Source organism: Physeter macrocephalus, chromosome 10, assembly GCF_002837175.3.
Source record: "Physeter macrocephalus isolate SW-GA chromosome 10, ASM283717v5, whole genome shotgun sequence".
NCBI classification, from domain to species: Eukaryota; Metazoa; Chordata; class Mammalia; order Artiodactyla; family Physeteridae; genus Physeter; species Physeter macrocephalus.
In genome coordinates this window covers 61,209,324-61,225,437 of record NC_041223.1, presented here as the reverse complement: position 1 = coordinate 61,225,437, position 16,114 = coordinate 61,209,324, and positions in this window count along the sequence as shown.

Below are 16,114 nucleotides of genomic sequence, written 5' to 3'. Positions count from 1 at the left end.
AGAGACAGGAATTGCACAAATGCTGTTGGGAATATGGTACCAGTAGACTTGCTTGAGGTGGAGTTCCCACAAACCTTCAGTTTGTAAAAAATGCAATATTTGGAAAGGGCAATAAAGTGAATCAAATAAAACAAGGTTTGCTTGTACATGCTTTACCTAAAATCATCCAACCATTTAGGGCAGTGAGGGAAAAAATATAATTGTAGTCCTTGATCTGTGATCCTTAACCTGGGATCTGTGAAGTCCTAGACATTCTATGGCTAGGCTTTTGATAACTTGAGTCCCTTAGTTATGGAAATATTAAGTGGCTATGCGTATGGTCATTTGGGGAGGAGAAGAGTCACAGCTTTCATCAAAAACTCTAGCAGTCTGTGACATCCAAAAGATTAAGAACCAAAAGTAAACTCTCCATGGGCTAGTCTAATTCTGAGTAGGGTATCCATCTAATCTCGGGGAGATATGTAATTTAGATGGCTACAGATCAGAAATATTTTCCAGGGTTCTGACACCAATATTGACAGAAGAGACGGATTTAAAACTTGGTTCCTCAAGGTCAGTTTTGTGGCTATTGTTAATAAGATACACATCAAACTATTTCTCCTTCATAGATTACCAAGTTCTAGGACTCTTGGATTCCCCAAGATTAACGCTTCTGCCAGTAAAGTATGTATATTTAGAATCCTGTGGTTTAGAACCAATTACTTTGTCATGTTAATACAATAAAAAATGTGAGCAAATATTTCTGGATCCTATACTATGGACCAAGCTGCGAGGGATAAAATGAAATGTAAGATACACTCATTTACTCTCAATAACGTACAGTTTGGCTGCAGACAAGCACGTTACAGCTTAAATAATAATAGCTGTTCTGTGTAACAGTATGCAAAGAAAAATATTACACAATGATTTGATAAATGAGTTGGGTTCTGAAAAATTTAGGATACAGAAAGTAGCAGAGGATTCTAATTAATGCAGAGACCAATGTATATAAACTTCTCAATGGGAATTAAGATAATGAACAGGGGCTTCCCTGGTGGTGCAGTGGTTAAGAATCCACCTGCCAACGCAGGGGACACGGGTTCAAGCCCTTGTCTGGGGAGATCCCACATGCTGCGGAGCAAGTAAGCCCACACGCCACAACTACTGAGCCTGCGCTCTAGAGCCCGCCAGCCACAACTACTGAAGCCCGCGCGCCTAGAGCCCGTGCTCCGCAACAAGACACTGCAGTGAGAAACCCGCGCACGGCCACGAAGAGCAGCCCCCGCTTGTCGCAACTAGAGAAAGCCCGCACGTAGCAACGAAGACCCAATGCAGCCACAAATAAATAAATTAAATAAATAAATTTATAAAAAGAGAAAACTCAAAAAGAAAAGATAATGAACAACCAATGGGGGATAAAACAATTGAAGACAGCCCTGGCTTTCACAGAGTGAGATAGGAAGCCCTTGGAGGGTTCTGAGCAGAAGGGTGATATGATCTGACATACATACACTTTAATAGATCACAGTGACTGCTTGGACGAGAACAGACTGAAAGGTGACAAGGATATGTCAGGAAGACCAGTTAGGAAGCTATAGCAAACCAACAAAAATGATGGTAACTTAGACCACATTCATAACTCAGATTTTAGATATATTTTGAAGCTGGTATAGGCAGAACTTACTTATGACTTAGATATGGAGTATGAGAGAAGGAGAGGCATCAAGGATGAGTTGAAGGGTTTTTTGGCTTGACTAACCAGAAATAGAAGTTTCCATGTCTTGATATGAGCAAGACCATGAGAGGGCCGGGTTTTAAGAAGATCAGGAGTTTGTTTAGAACATGTTAAGTCTGAGATGTGTATAGACATCTAACAAATGAGTGTTTGAGTTTAGAATTCAAGAACAAGGTCCAGACAGGAGACGTAATTTTGAGAACTATCCATGTAGAGAGAATATTTAAAGGGGTAAGGCTGGAGGACATCACCTATGGAGAGAAAAGAAAAGAAAGGAAGGGAATTAACTGCAAATATTTTATGATGAATGAAGCCCAAAATGTATACAAAAGCATGTTAGAAGGTGAAAACTAACGAGTGGCTAGATCACGGAGGATCTCATATGCTATGTAAACAACACAAGAATTTGTCCTGTAGGTGATGGAAAGCCACTGCAGAATTCTAAAGGGGAAATTAACATGACCAAGTTTGCATTCTAGAAATTGGCAACAAGGTAGAGATGGATTAGAAGGGGGCAGTCCTGGCAGAAGGGAGCACAGGGGAGAAACCATGTCAATAATCTGAAAGAGATAATGAGGATGTGGAGTGTGTCACCAGCAAGGGGGACAGACAGATTTGAGTGAAGTTTTCAAGGTACATTGACATAACTTAACCTTTTGGATAGGAAGAGGAGGGAGAGAGAGGAAGCAAGAGAATTCACACATTTCTCTCCTATTTAACCAACCGGATGACAAAATTGTTAACTGGAATGAGAATAAAAGTCAAAGTGGAGAGAGGGGTAATAGAGGTGAAGGGAGAGATAGGAACATGTTGAGTTGGTTAACGCAGTGGTGAAGCCCAGCAAAGTGTTAAGCACATGGATCTGGAATTCTGAGCAAAGATCTCAACCAACAATAAAGGGTGGTCCTCAGCACACAGCAAGTAATGAGAAGGGAAGAGAGTTAAAGTGGAAATACTGGTTTGGGGAGGGTTCTAAAGGAAGAGAAACCAGCAAGGGGGTTGAAGGACAATTCGATGAGATATGACATAATGGGATTTAGGGGAGACATAGAGGCTGAGGCCTTGGTCTTGATGGGAGAATGGTAGGAGTAAAGCAAAATGGTAAAGTTTTCTAAAAAAATAAAGATGGAAAAGTAGCTAGAGGTACAAGTGTACATGACTATTTTGAAATATTAAACTGTGAAAGAAAGGGAAGATAGAATGAAGTAAGGGGGGTCAAAATGGAAGAAAGAGGATTGTGCTCTTCTGCTGCATTTCTACACTATCACCCTTGTCTAAATATAGGCATGTTGTTGGAATTAAGACAAGGCTTAACTCCCATATAGGCCAGTCAGTGAAGATCTACCAGGGCCTGCAAAGTTCACCCCCAATCCTGGCAGTCAAATGATTCAATTACGTGCTGCTACAATCAGAGGAGAAAGAAAGAGAGAGAGAAAAGTATAGCAATATTTTCCAAATATATCTGAGAACATCCTTCAGTTTGACTAAAACTCTACCCATCAGCAAATTTTTATCAAGCAACCCTATGTGCTAAGTTTTGTGCTTAGCTTTTTTTTTTTTTCATGTTAGCTATGGAATGTTTTTGCTAAAGGATTAAATCCCGAATGTATCACAATTGCATTAGTTTTCTACGCCCATGGTTGCGTTCACTTTTATAATTTCAGTTAGTACCCAGGATGGTGAAAAGATGTACTAGAGAAACTAGTGTTCTATGTACCTGCATGACTGTACATGCATTGTGGCCTCAACCCAGCTCCATCCCGGGGGGCATATGTCAAGATGACATTATGAATCAGGCGATGGTGTTTCTGGTGGTTCAATAATTAAATCTTGTGCTGAAGAGCTAAAATGAATCTGCTCATGTTCATTCTCACACTTACAGGCAGATCCAGGGTTCCTGCCTCGTGTAGTAAAAGACCTTAGGGTCCTTATTCTTGTGCGGACAGCAAGGTGGAAGGAAAAAGTTATCTTCTCTACGAGTTTTTATCGCATTCAAACATATGGAAACTTGGAGGAAATCACTCAACTTTTTGAGTCCTCACTTTCTGCATAATCACAACACTTTACCTAATATTTTACTTCTTTTTCGCTGTATTTATCAACTCCTGATTAAAGTTTACTTCAAAATCATAAACGAGTAGGTGTGGACTCTCATCAGTCTATGAACTGTTCCTGGGAAGCTTTTATTCAGGGTGAATCTGTCCTTTCAGAAATTATATGAAAGCAGCAGCAGTTCTTTAGGGAAAAAAGAAATCCGGTATCACAATGGAATATTTAGAGACAACTGTAATAATGTTTTAACCACAAAACTTTCAAAAATTTTAAAGATGCTTTATAGTGGAAATAATAAAGGCATTGATGCATTGATTCTGTAAATTAGACCAAGTGTGATTGGCATTGTTTTGGCACAGAAAGCTGTGCATCTTCCTCTATCAACCAGTGTGAACGATGAAGAAAGGTGCACAAAAGGAAGCGGGGTTGCTCAGGGCCACGCTGATGGTTTACGATTGAGATTCCTTGAAAATTTCCAGTTGTTTTCTTAACAGTTAGTTTTGAACTCTTATTTTTAGCAATAGCTGCCAAATCTCACCAGTCCTATAATGTTCTGCTCCCTAATTAGTTTGGAAGCCTATAATTGTTTAAGTCTGAACCAGCCTAGAAAGACTGCCAACTCATTTGAGCAGGATTGAGCAGGAGAGTTGAAGAAATGGCTTACACATTATGACTTGCTCATTTATTTAATTTAGTCTTTTCATCAAATCAAGACTCATACCAAAAAAAAAAAAAAAAATCACAGCACAGAAGGGGCTTCTTTTAAAACAGTTAGGAGCTGGTTTTACTTCTTCGGACGCAGCGATTTCATGTCTGAGCGGTCCTGTTGATATTTAGAAATTGAGCACAGACTCCCTGGCATGACCTTGGGAGGTCAGGCATACTTTGGATAAAATCTGCAAGGTCAGTGATGAAAAACTGCATCATAAGAGAACCATTATAATACATTATTAATGGGATTTTTTATATATTAACGTGAGTAGCTCTACTTATTGTTTGGAGGCATTTTTGTATGTGTTTAACAAAAGTCTGGAAACGAAAGAAATGCATGTGCACCAGGACAGTTAGCAGTGTGTTCAGAATTTGTCAGTGTGCTCAGGGTTTATTAGGTAATAAGATCCTACACACGTTTCCACTTGCAATATGAAAAATGTCGAGACTGATCACGTTTCATTAATTGTCTCTGTGCATTCTCTGTGTAACGTGGCTGTTTGACTGTTGTTTCCCAGACTCTAATCAGCTGCTTTTACTATGAGTACAAAGAGGGAGGATGTATGCAAGACCACTGTAGAATCATATAGGAAGTGACATATTGTCTATAGATGCCATTTCCTGAAGGAATCGTGATGGTGTTTATTTCTGAAATGTTTGTCACCAGTTCCTCCTGAATGCATGTATCAAGAGACTTTACATAATTTTAGAGCAAAACTGCTCAACTTTTTACAGCCAGCATCACCAGAGTTTCTACTTTTGTGTGTGGCAGTTATCCTTCGTCTGGGGGCTTCAGGGAAAATACAAAACCAGGTGGCTATGGTTTCACTCTATGCCAGACAGACAATGATTATGGGCTTTTGTGAAGTTGTTCTCATCCTTTCTATGAAAAGCATCAGCTATAACCTGTATTTCCCCACAGGGATCTTGTGGAGGGTAATCTTTCTTTGTTATTGTTGGATGCTGCGCGGTAAGGACCAACACACACAAAACGTTGCAAGGTGTTTGTTGATCGTATCATAATCACAGACTGCAAGATGTGTTTCATCATTCAAAAAGCAAGGATGGGATTTATTATACATGCTATTTTTCAATCAAAAATATGCTGTGGACTTAGAGTAACCTTACCATCCCAAAGATTTCTTTTGTTGGAAAGGGTTCTTCATTCCATCCCGTTACTCCTAGGTTTTCGCATGTGTCATTCTCAATAACCCCTCTTCTGCCCATAGACTTAGCATGTTCCCCCAACACCAGTTCACTTAGTCACAGGTCAATCCCTTCAGGCCCGCTCTGACTCCAACTTATCTCCTTCTTCCCGGTAATGAGGAACTCAGTTACATTGCCACTTTCCAGGATGGTCTGCCTCCTCTGTCCCATCCCACGACTCCCTTGGATTGCCACCTCCATGTTAAAAGACATCATTTTGCGAACACCCAGTCAAAAAGCCCAGAATTGACCCTTGAGGGGGATTAACTTCCCTGTACCAACATGCAGTGGGACTCTGAAGGCTATTCCGTCTCTCTGAGCCTCAGTTTCATCAAGATAATACTTATTCCTAGGCTTCTCAACTCCCCTCACCCCTTCATCCCCCGCCCAAATTATGTGCACTAAGCTGAGAACGGTCACAGTCCAGTTTCTGAAATTTCCCCGGCACAAAATCGCTGGGCCCCTCAGTTCCCTGAAATGCCCTTTGCCCCAGACACTTTGCCTCAATGTCATTAAACACAAGATAAAGTCTCCAGTCGGTGTGCTGGCCGCCTCCCCTCTGGCCACTATTTGGGCTACTGCAGACAAAAAGGAGCAGGGCTGAATGAGATCATACACACCCAAAGTGCTTTGAAATCCCTGAAGACAGATGCTTTATGAATACCAGACATTATTATTATCTCCTCTGCTGCCCCCTCTCACGACAAAGCCTGCCCAGGTTGAACATTTGCAGCGTCAGTGGACCCTCGCAAATGCATTTGCACTTTTTCAAGCTGCTGCCCATTAACTTCTTGCTAATATTTCTGATTATTCTGGGCCTCTTTATTTAAACACTCAGGTAGTATTGGCACTTGTCACCCTTCTGTTTTTGCAGATGTCACTTAGCACTCTTTACAAATTAGCAACACAGTTAAGCAACACTGAAGACCCAGTTTTGCCCTATTGTATACCACCTCACTTTTGGATATGTTAGAATTTGCCCTCACGGTTTGAAAATCAACTTCATAAGGCCTTATGCCACGTTCAAGCCTGTCCAAGTCAATTTGGGGTAGACCGAAGGATACATTTTAAGAATTTCCAAATGTTTTGCTAAAATCAAGCTGCAGTGTATCCACTGGGCTTGTCATCGGTTATTCTTGCAATCTCCTCTTCAGCTACAAACTTTGGTCCAAAGCTTCATGTTTAAAATTGGAATGATCAACCTATGCTACTTTTCACTCAAACTGCTTTATAGTAGAATTTTGCATTCAGCTTGCCGCATCCTGTTACTAAGCGTTGATGAACCTGACCTCAAAAGCAACAGAAAAAAATAATTTTTTTAAGAAAAATCCTTGAATGATTGTCAAATAATTTGATGCATTTTTTAACTAATTGCCTACATACTAGCAGGCCTTTCAAGGGCTCTTGTTTGGGTGCAGTTAAAAACAGGCTCTGTTTATTGTGTTTAATCTTTGTTTCACAATGACTCAAAGACGTACTATAAAAATAGGAGCAGGAGGCCGTAATTTAGTCCACTGTCACTTCTGATCCGTCCTGCTGGAGAATAGCAGTCTCCTGACTTCTCGGCTGACACGCGTTCACTCTCCCCTCCGCTGGAGCAACATTCCCTCCCACCCAGCGATACTCTAAGCATCAGTGAGTTAATATTTCTAAACAATCGGGAGCCCTGCAATGAGATGCCCTGTACCAAAATCAATAATCACTTTGTGTGCAACATCGAAGCCTTTTCTCCTGACCCTCCCCTCATCAGAGTGACCGTTCTAAGAGCTACTTATTCCATTATTCAAATTCTTCCTGATAGTCAAATACCTTAAGATTCAATAGACTAATGTTTTGGTCATTGACAATAGAAATCTGTGTTTCCCATATGTTCCAGAACCAGATGGTTCAGGTTGGCCTTTTATTTGTCAGGCTTAATATAAAACACTGCTTGCTCGCTCTCAGGGTTTTAACAAAGGCCAGCCAGCCTCCCGCATCCCCTGGTCCCCCACTCCAGGGTGTGACAACAGGCTGAACCAAGAGATGAGCAACTTCTCAGCTGCCGGCCACCGAAGGCACTCTCAGCATGGCCAGCCCCCACTTCTGCTCCTGCCTGCTTTTTATGCAGGCCCTTGATTGAGAATGGTCCAGCTGGGCAGCCTGTTAACTCCTTTAACCCATTCCTATCCAGCCCATCTCTATTAGGCCTGGCCCTCCTCTTGATCAGAGTTACCATTCTAGTGAGCCTACATTGAACCCTTACCCATGCCCCACTCTTTTGCATCTTAAGTGACCAATCCTGACACAAATAGAACTGAAAGAAGGGAGTAGTTGTTGTGCATCCACTATGTGGTGAATGCTGAGCTAAATCCTTGTAACTGTAATGATATCATTTAAAATGCAGAAAGACGCAAGATGAGATGTGATCATACCCATTATATAGAAAAGGAAACTGAGGCCCAGAGATATTGGATAACTAGCCACACATCTAGTAAGTACTGAAATAGGATTGCCACTCATATATGTCTGACTGCAATGCCATGCACATAGCGCCCCTTAAACAGTCAGAGACAGAAATACACACACACACACACACACACACACACACACATACACATCAAATTCCAAGCAGTATTGAACCTTGGATTACTTGTCTACAATCTCCAAAATTTCCAGACACACACACACACACACACACACACACATACACATCAAATTCCAAGCAGTATTGAACCTTGGATTACTTGTCTACAATCTCCAAAATTTCCAGTTTTTGACAGAGAAGTTGTACATCTCTGAGCAAGACTCTTGGCTCTCAACAGTAAGGGGGAGAAAGAGCCAGGGAGGTTGGAGAAGTAGGTCTTCGGAAGTTACTAGAAGGGCATTGTAAATATGGTGGCTTTTGCTCTTAATGAGATGGGAAGCTTTGGTAAATTTGAACAGAGAAGTGTTCTGATCCAATATAGACTTTAACAGGATTTCTCTGCCACTGAGATGAAGTGAGTCAAGGGTAGCTTCAGGCAAGCCAGTGAGGAGGCGAAGAGATGATGGCAGCTAGAGATAGCCAGTGGAGGTGGTGATTGGTGGTTAGATTCCAAATACAATTTGAAGGGCTTCCCTGGTGGCGCAGTGGTTGAGAGTCCGCCTGCCGATGCAGGGGACGCGGGTTCGTGCCCCGGTCCGGGAGGATCCCACGTGTCGCGGAGCGGCTGGGCCCGTGAACCACGGCAGCTGGGCCTGAGCTTCCGGAACCTGCGCTCCACTAAGGGAGAGGCCACAGCGGTGAGAGGCCCGCATACCGAAAAAAACAAACAAACAAAACAAAAAAAAAATACAATTTGAAGACAGAAAACACAAAATTTCTGACACACTGTATTTCTTAGATTCTGTCTTGTACTGTTCATGGTGACCTTCCCAGCTAGACTGTAAGTCTCTTAAGTATCTCCACTAAGGGAGAGGCCACAGCGGTGGAGGCCCGCATACCGAAAAAAACAAACAAACAAAACAAAAAAAAAATACAATTTGAAGACAGAAAACACAAAATTTCTGACACACTGTATTTCTTAGATTCTGTCTTGTACTGTTCATGGTGACCTTCCCAGCTAGACTGTAAGTCTCTTAAGTATCATGCCTTGCAGTTTCTCTTGGCTGTTTCATAAATCTTGTGTTGGGCATGGTCTGAGGTATAAAGACCCTTTGATGGATGGATGAGTAATTCATTCACGATTTTTTCCCTCCTGTATTCTCTCTTCTTCCATCTATATGATGCTTCTTGATTTCAAAGAAGACACTGTTAATGCTTTGGTGTAAAGACCAAAACTATTATTACTGGCAGGAATAGATAGAAAACATAACCAAATAGATTCATTGAGAAGCCTGAAAATTGACCTAATCCTAAAGAGTATTTCCTCGCTAGCTAACGCTCTTCACTAAATTCTACTATTCCATTAAGCACCTATCATGTACCAGATGCTACCAGGAATTCAAGAATTAAAAATATCAGGGTCTCAGACTTCAAGGACTAACAGGGAAACCAAAAAGTAATTAAATACATCTCTCAAATACAAAGTGATAACTTGTGTATTAAAGCAGGAATGTATAATTTGCCAGAGCGAGTACAGAAGAGGGAACATTCACACATTCCCTGGGGTAGGAGTAAAGTGGTGTCTTCAAGTTTGACTTACTCTTCATCCAAATTTCCTAAGATTGTACTTGTTCTTGCCACAGCTCAGATTATCACTGCAAGGGGCATAGGAAATCAACTAAAAGAGACTGCAACTTCAAAGCTGGAGAAGAACTAGAATATCTTGTTCAATAGCACATTGTATGTACAAGACATTTAAGACACAGAAATGTTAAATGGCATCCTCAAGGACACACAGCTGAATGCGTACGGTCCTAGAATTAGAATTCAGATTTCAGAGCCTTTGTCTCCAATTTTTATGTTATCTCATGAGATGTATCAAGTACACTCCATTTTTCATTCATTTTCTTCTTATTTTGAGTTTATTCTTTAATTTGGCTTATCCTAACTCTTTCATTCATTTATTTTACAAATATATATTCAATAATTCCTATATGTTAGGCACTTCCCTAGGTGTGCTAGTTATTGGCTACTGACTCGCAGCTCCAAATATACCCTTCTACACTCTGTTTTGTGCCATGAGGTCCTTCCATGTTAAATTATCTCTGTTATAAAACAGAGACTGGTATGGTTTCTGTTTTCTTAAATGTCAGACCCTAGTGCATCTGCTCTGTGTCCATCACTTCTCTGGGTGCTAAAAATACAGAAGTAAGCAAAGCAGACTCATTTCCTACCATCACAGAGCTTATGGTCTAGTCTGAGAGACAGACCCTAGTCAATCGGTTACAAAATGGTAGTGTAATTACAGACAGTAACAGTGACACCGAGGAAAGATGCATCTGGTAGCAAAAGCTCAGAGCTTTTTGGGGGGTTGTGTGGTCAGAGAGGGCTTCCCAGAGGGGTGCCACCCCAGAAGAGACCAGACCCTGGAGGTGTGCAGGTCAATACTCTGTGGAAGAAAGAAGGGAAGGCCCATGACACATTGGAGGAGCTAATATACAGCCAGTCCGAGAGTCAGAGAATAGTTTGATTTCCTTTTATTTATTTTAAGATGAAGAAATTTGGACTTAAGCTTTACAACTAGAAGCTGTAGTAAACTTTTTAATTTTATGACACACTCTTCTGTCTCTGGGCTGCCTGAGTTTGGTGTGTAGAAACTACATACCAGAAATGCACATTTTCATTTATTTATTTTTTTTTCAGGATCTTATCCTGATATGAAGTCCCTTCAGGGATCTTTAATTATGCAGGTGTAGATTCTGTAATCTAGTCTGAAAGGAGCTTTGATATGAGAATATATGTGTTGATTTCATTAAGATTTAGATATGTTAGCATATATTTTGAAAAATTCCAACTATCATTAAAATATATGCAAAATTTATTTTTTAGAGATTATTTTGGGGGAAGTAATAGTCACTTCATATGAATAATTAAAGTATCCATTTGCACTGAAAAAATATGTAAGGCAATTTGAAAGACAACATTTAATTGAGTTTAGAGGAAGACTGGAATTTTGTAGGAGGGAAAAGGGACATACTCTTTTCTGTTTGCTTCCCATTCCTATCAGAAAGGAAATATTTTCTTTCCTTTGCATTCATTTCCCTATTTTAACCTCATTTCAGACCTTTATCACCTCCCAGTTGCCCTACTGTATCAGCCTGATAAGTGGTTTTCTGCCTTTAGTCTGTATGTACACACATGCCCCCCACAAATACTCCTTCCACTCTGTGCCCCATCATCAGCTTAATCTTAATTGAACCCTAGTTCTATATAATACTCCCTTTTGGCTACAAAGTCAAGTCCTTCTACCATAGCATGAAAGGTTTTTATTTTCTTCTTTCTAAACTTGCTTCTAATGGTATCTTCAACCTGTGCATTCTCATAGGCTACATATTAGACTTACCTTAATAAAATTCTGTTGCTCAAACCTCACTCCAAGCCAATTACATCAGAATCTCTGGGTGGGGAACCCTAGTATCTGTATTTTTAAAAGCTCTCAGAAGGTTCTAACATGCAGCCAGAATTGGGAGCTACCAAGTCTGACGTGGCAGCTAAACTGGACTCCACATTGTTCTTTCCCACATCCCATAGATACTGTTCTTATTTTATTATTCCAACCCACTAATATCAGCATGGGTTTTGGTGGAAATTATTATACCTGAAGAAATTTCCTCTCGAAATGTTAAGTTTCAAGACTTTCCTGTGGTCCAGTGGTTAAGACTTCGCATTCCAATGCAGGGGGGTGCAAGTTCGATCCCTGGTCAGTGAGCTAAGATCTCACGTGCCTCGAGGCCAAAGAACCAAAACATAAAGCAGAAGCAATATTGTAAGAAATTCAATGAAGACTTTAAAAATGGTCCACACTAAAAAATCTTAAAAAAAATGTTAAGTTTCTTTACAATTTAAAAAGCTAAGACCCTTAAAGAAAGGTTTCCTCTTAATTAAAATAGTATAGGTACTTCTAAACATTTTCAGTATGTCATTCTACTTTGAGTATTATTCAAAGTTGGTCTTGCCTCCAGAGTACCGTTAGATGCTTATGTTGTACTCATTACGGTAACCTACCTGTTGGATGGTGTCATTGCACGGGGAACAGAAGTGATGTGAGCCTCTGAAAACTATGCTTATAAGTCTGGCTTTTCTCATGTCTAAACCTGGAACAGCAATAGAGTAAACCAATATAAATGAGAATGCAAGAATGCCTTCAGTGTCAGAAACGTTAAAGGGCACACAGTACAGCACTGGGCACAGTGTCTGCCATAAAATTGGTGATCAATTCATGTTTGTAGAGAGTATGAACAATTAGACAAAGGACCCACATTGCTTGTATGTTTTGTCCCATATAGACTCATCATCCTTATAAATTAGCTTTATGACTTTGAGCAAGGCCTTTAACCTTCAACTTTTAATTTGCTCATCCATAAAATTGCTGTGAGGAAGGAGGGTGCCTTCTAGCTCTGAGTGTTTCAGTTTAGAGAGATTCTTGCTTAACTCTTTCTGTTCACATCAACAAATATTTTATAGGAAAGAAACACACATACATTGCTTAACAAATTTGAGAATAACCTGCACCCTCTAAGTTTAGTTAGTTTACAGTGTTTCATATCATTGGTCTTCCTTCCTCTCTGCATTATTTCCCCATTGAGATTGTGCTTCATAATGAAATAGAACCACAAAATCCAGCTGCTTCAAGCTCTGCTCTTGGGGGAGCCCAATCTAAGGCACATTACCACATGATTCATTTATCGGCAGATTTAGCAACAAAACAGAACCACTTTTTGTCAGTCTTGTCTTTTATATATTATATGTGTTCAGCAGAGTTTTTAAAAATTAAACATAATTATCAGCTTTACTAAAAAGTCCAGTTCTACAAGATATATTGTGTACTGTATATCCAAGACTTTATATTAAAAGCTGGGAATACAAAACAGATAAGGACACAATTAAATAACTACTACTTAGTATTAAGAATCATGTTTTAAATTGTTCTGAAGACTCTAGTGGCAGGACAGGAATAAAGATGCAGACATAGAGAATGGACTTGAGGACAAAACCTACATGAGCCATGGACATTCCTTTCATACAAGAGCAAAAGCCATCTACTGCTGGGGATGCGAAACTTCTCTGACACAAAAAGAAAGTCATCTGATTTGGGAGAAATAACTAATCTGAATCATCCAATATCTATGATATGAAAATTTGACCAAAGATAAAAACTTTTCCCACAAAGATCATACCAGGCCCAGGAGACTTTACTTATCAACATTTATGAAACATTTAAGGAAGAAACAACACCAATTCTACAAATCCTTTCTAGCAAATTGAAGAGGAAGCAACACTTTCTAAACTCATTTAATGAGGCCGATTTTACACAAATATCAAAACCAAACAAAGGCACTGCATGAAAAGAACACTAAAGATTAATAATCCACATGGACATAGATATAAAAATGGATATAGACATATCAAATGGAATCTAGTGATTATCAAAATATAATACAGCATGATTAACTGGACTTTAACCCAGGAATACAGATTTGAAATCAAATGATGTAGTAATTTACCACATCAACAGACTAAAAAGGGAAAACTGTATGACTATCTCAATAAATGTAGAAAAAGATTTTGACACAATGAAATATCCATTAATGATTTTTTAAAAATCTTAACAGACTAGGAAAAGAAAGGATCTTCTTTAAATTATTAAAAGACATCTAAAAAATGTATTCACTAACCTCATACCTAAATGTGAAAGACTGAATTTTTCCCCCAACACTGAAAACAAAACACAGATATTCTGACTTGTATCCAAATTATATAAAGAGCTCTTATCACTCAATAATACCACCTAATAAAAATATAGTCAAAAGATTTGAACACACACTTTAACAAAAGTATATGTAAGTTAAAACCGTAATGCGATGCCACTTCATTCAAGTAGGTAAAATTTAAAATATTTAAAACAACAAGTAGAGCAAAGATTTAGAACAACTGGAACTCTCATACATTGATGGTAAGAACTCAAAATGGTACAACTACTTGGGAAAACTCCTTGGCAAGTTTTCAGAAAGTTAAATAAACACTTATATGATGCAGCAATTCCACTCCTAGGTACTTATTTTAAAGAATTGAAAACATATGTTCACAATAAAAGCTTGTACATATTATTCATAGCAACTGTATTCATAATAATCAAAAATTTGAAATAATCTATATTCAGCTGGGAAATGGATACAAAAATCGTTATCCTTGTTTATATGTATATTTGTTGATAGACTATTGATTTTTTATGGCCAAAATAATAAAATAAAATAAAATGCATGACAAGCGTGAACAGAGTGGGAGTAGATGGAATTATATTGTTGTAAGGGTTCATATTTTTCTGACTTTGTATAACATTTGAGTAGACTGTGTTAATTTAAAGATGTATATTGTAATCTCTAGAGGGACCAGTAAAAATAATTACTAATAAGTATATGAAAAAATCAGTAAAAGGATAAAACAGAAGAGTAAAAAATATTTGATTCGGGCAAAAGAAGACAAGAAAGGCAGAAAAATGGGAGCTGAGGTTACAAATAGAAAACAAATGCTAAAATGCTACACTTAAATCCAACTATATCAATAATCACAGTAAATGATGGTAAATGAGCTAAACACTTCAGTTACAAGGTAAAGATTGTTGAACAGAATTAAAAAGCTGAGCACAACTGAATGTTGATTCTAAGATTTGTAATTTTTTATATGCTTGTTTAAATAGAAAGAAACTGACAGGCTGAGAGTAAAAGGGTGAAAAGAAGACATGAAAATATTTAAGTACAAGAAAACCAGACAAAGAAAGAAAACCAGACAAGAAAACCAGACAAAGAAAGAAAACTACAGACCAATATCACTGATGAATATAGATGCAAAAATCCTCAACAAAATATTAGCAAACAGAATCCAACAGCACATTAAAAGGATAATACACCATGATCAAGTGGGGTTTATCCCAGAAATCCAAGGTTTTTTCAATATACACAAATCAATCAACGTGATACACCATATTAACAAATTGAAGGAGAAAAACCATATGATCATCTCAATAGATGCAGAGAAAGCTTTTGACAAAATTCAACACCCATTTATGATAAAAACCCTGCAGAAAGTAGGCATAGAGGGAACTTTCCTCAACATAATAAAGGCCATATATGACAAACCCACAGCCAGCATCATTCTCAATGGTGAAAAACTGAAACCATTTCCACTAAGATCAGGAACAAGACAAGGTTGCCCACTCTCACCACTCTTATTCAACATAGTTTTGGAAGTTCTAGCCACAGCAATCAGAGAAGAAAAAGAAATAAAAGGAATCCAAATAGGAAAAGAAGAAGTAAAGCTGTCACTATTTGCAGATGACATGATATTATACATAGAGAATCCTAAGGATGCTACCAGAAAACTACTAGAGCTAATCAATGAATTTGGCAAAGTAGCAGGATACAAAATTAATGCACAGAAATCTCTGGCATTCTTATACACTAATGATGAAAAATCTGAGAGTGAAATTAAGAAAACACTCCCATTTACCATTGCAACAAAAAGAATAAAATATCTAGGAATAAACCTACCTAAGGAGACAAAAAACTTGTATGCAGAAAACTATAAGACACTGATGAAAGAAATTAAAGATGATACAAATAGGTGGAGAAATATACCATGTTCTTGGATTGGAAGAATCAACATTGTGAAAATGACTCTACTACCCAAAGCAATCTACAGATTCAATGCAATCCCTATCAAACTACCACTAGCATTTTTTACAGAACTAGAAAAAAAAATTTCACAATTTGTATGGAAACACAAAAGACCCCAAATAGCAAAAGCAATCT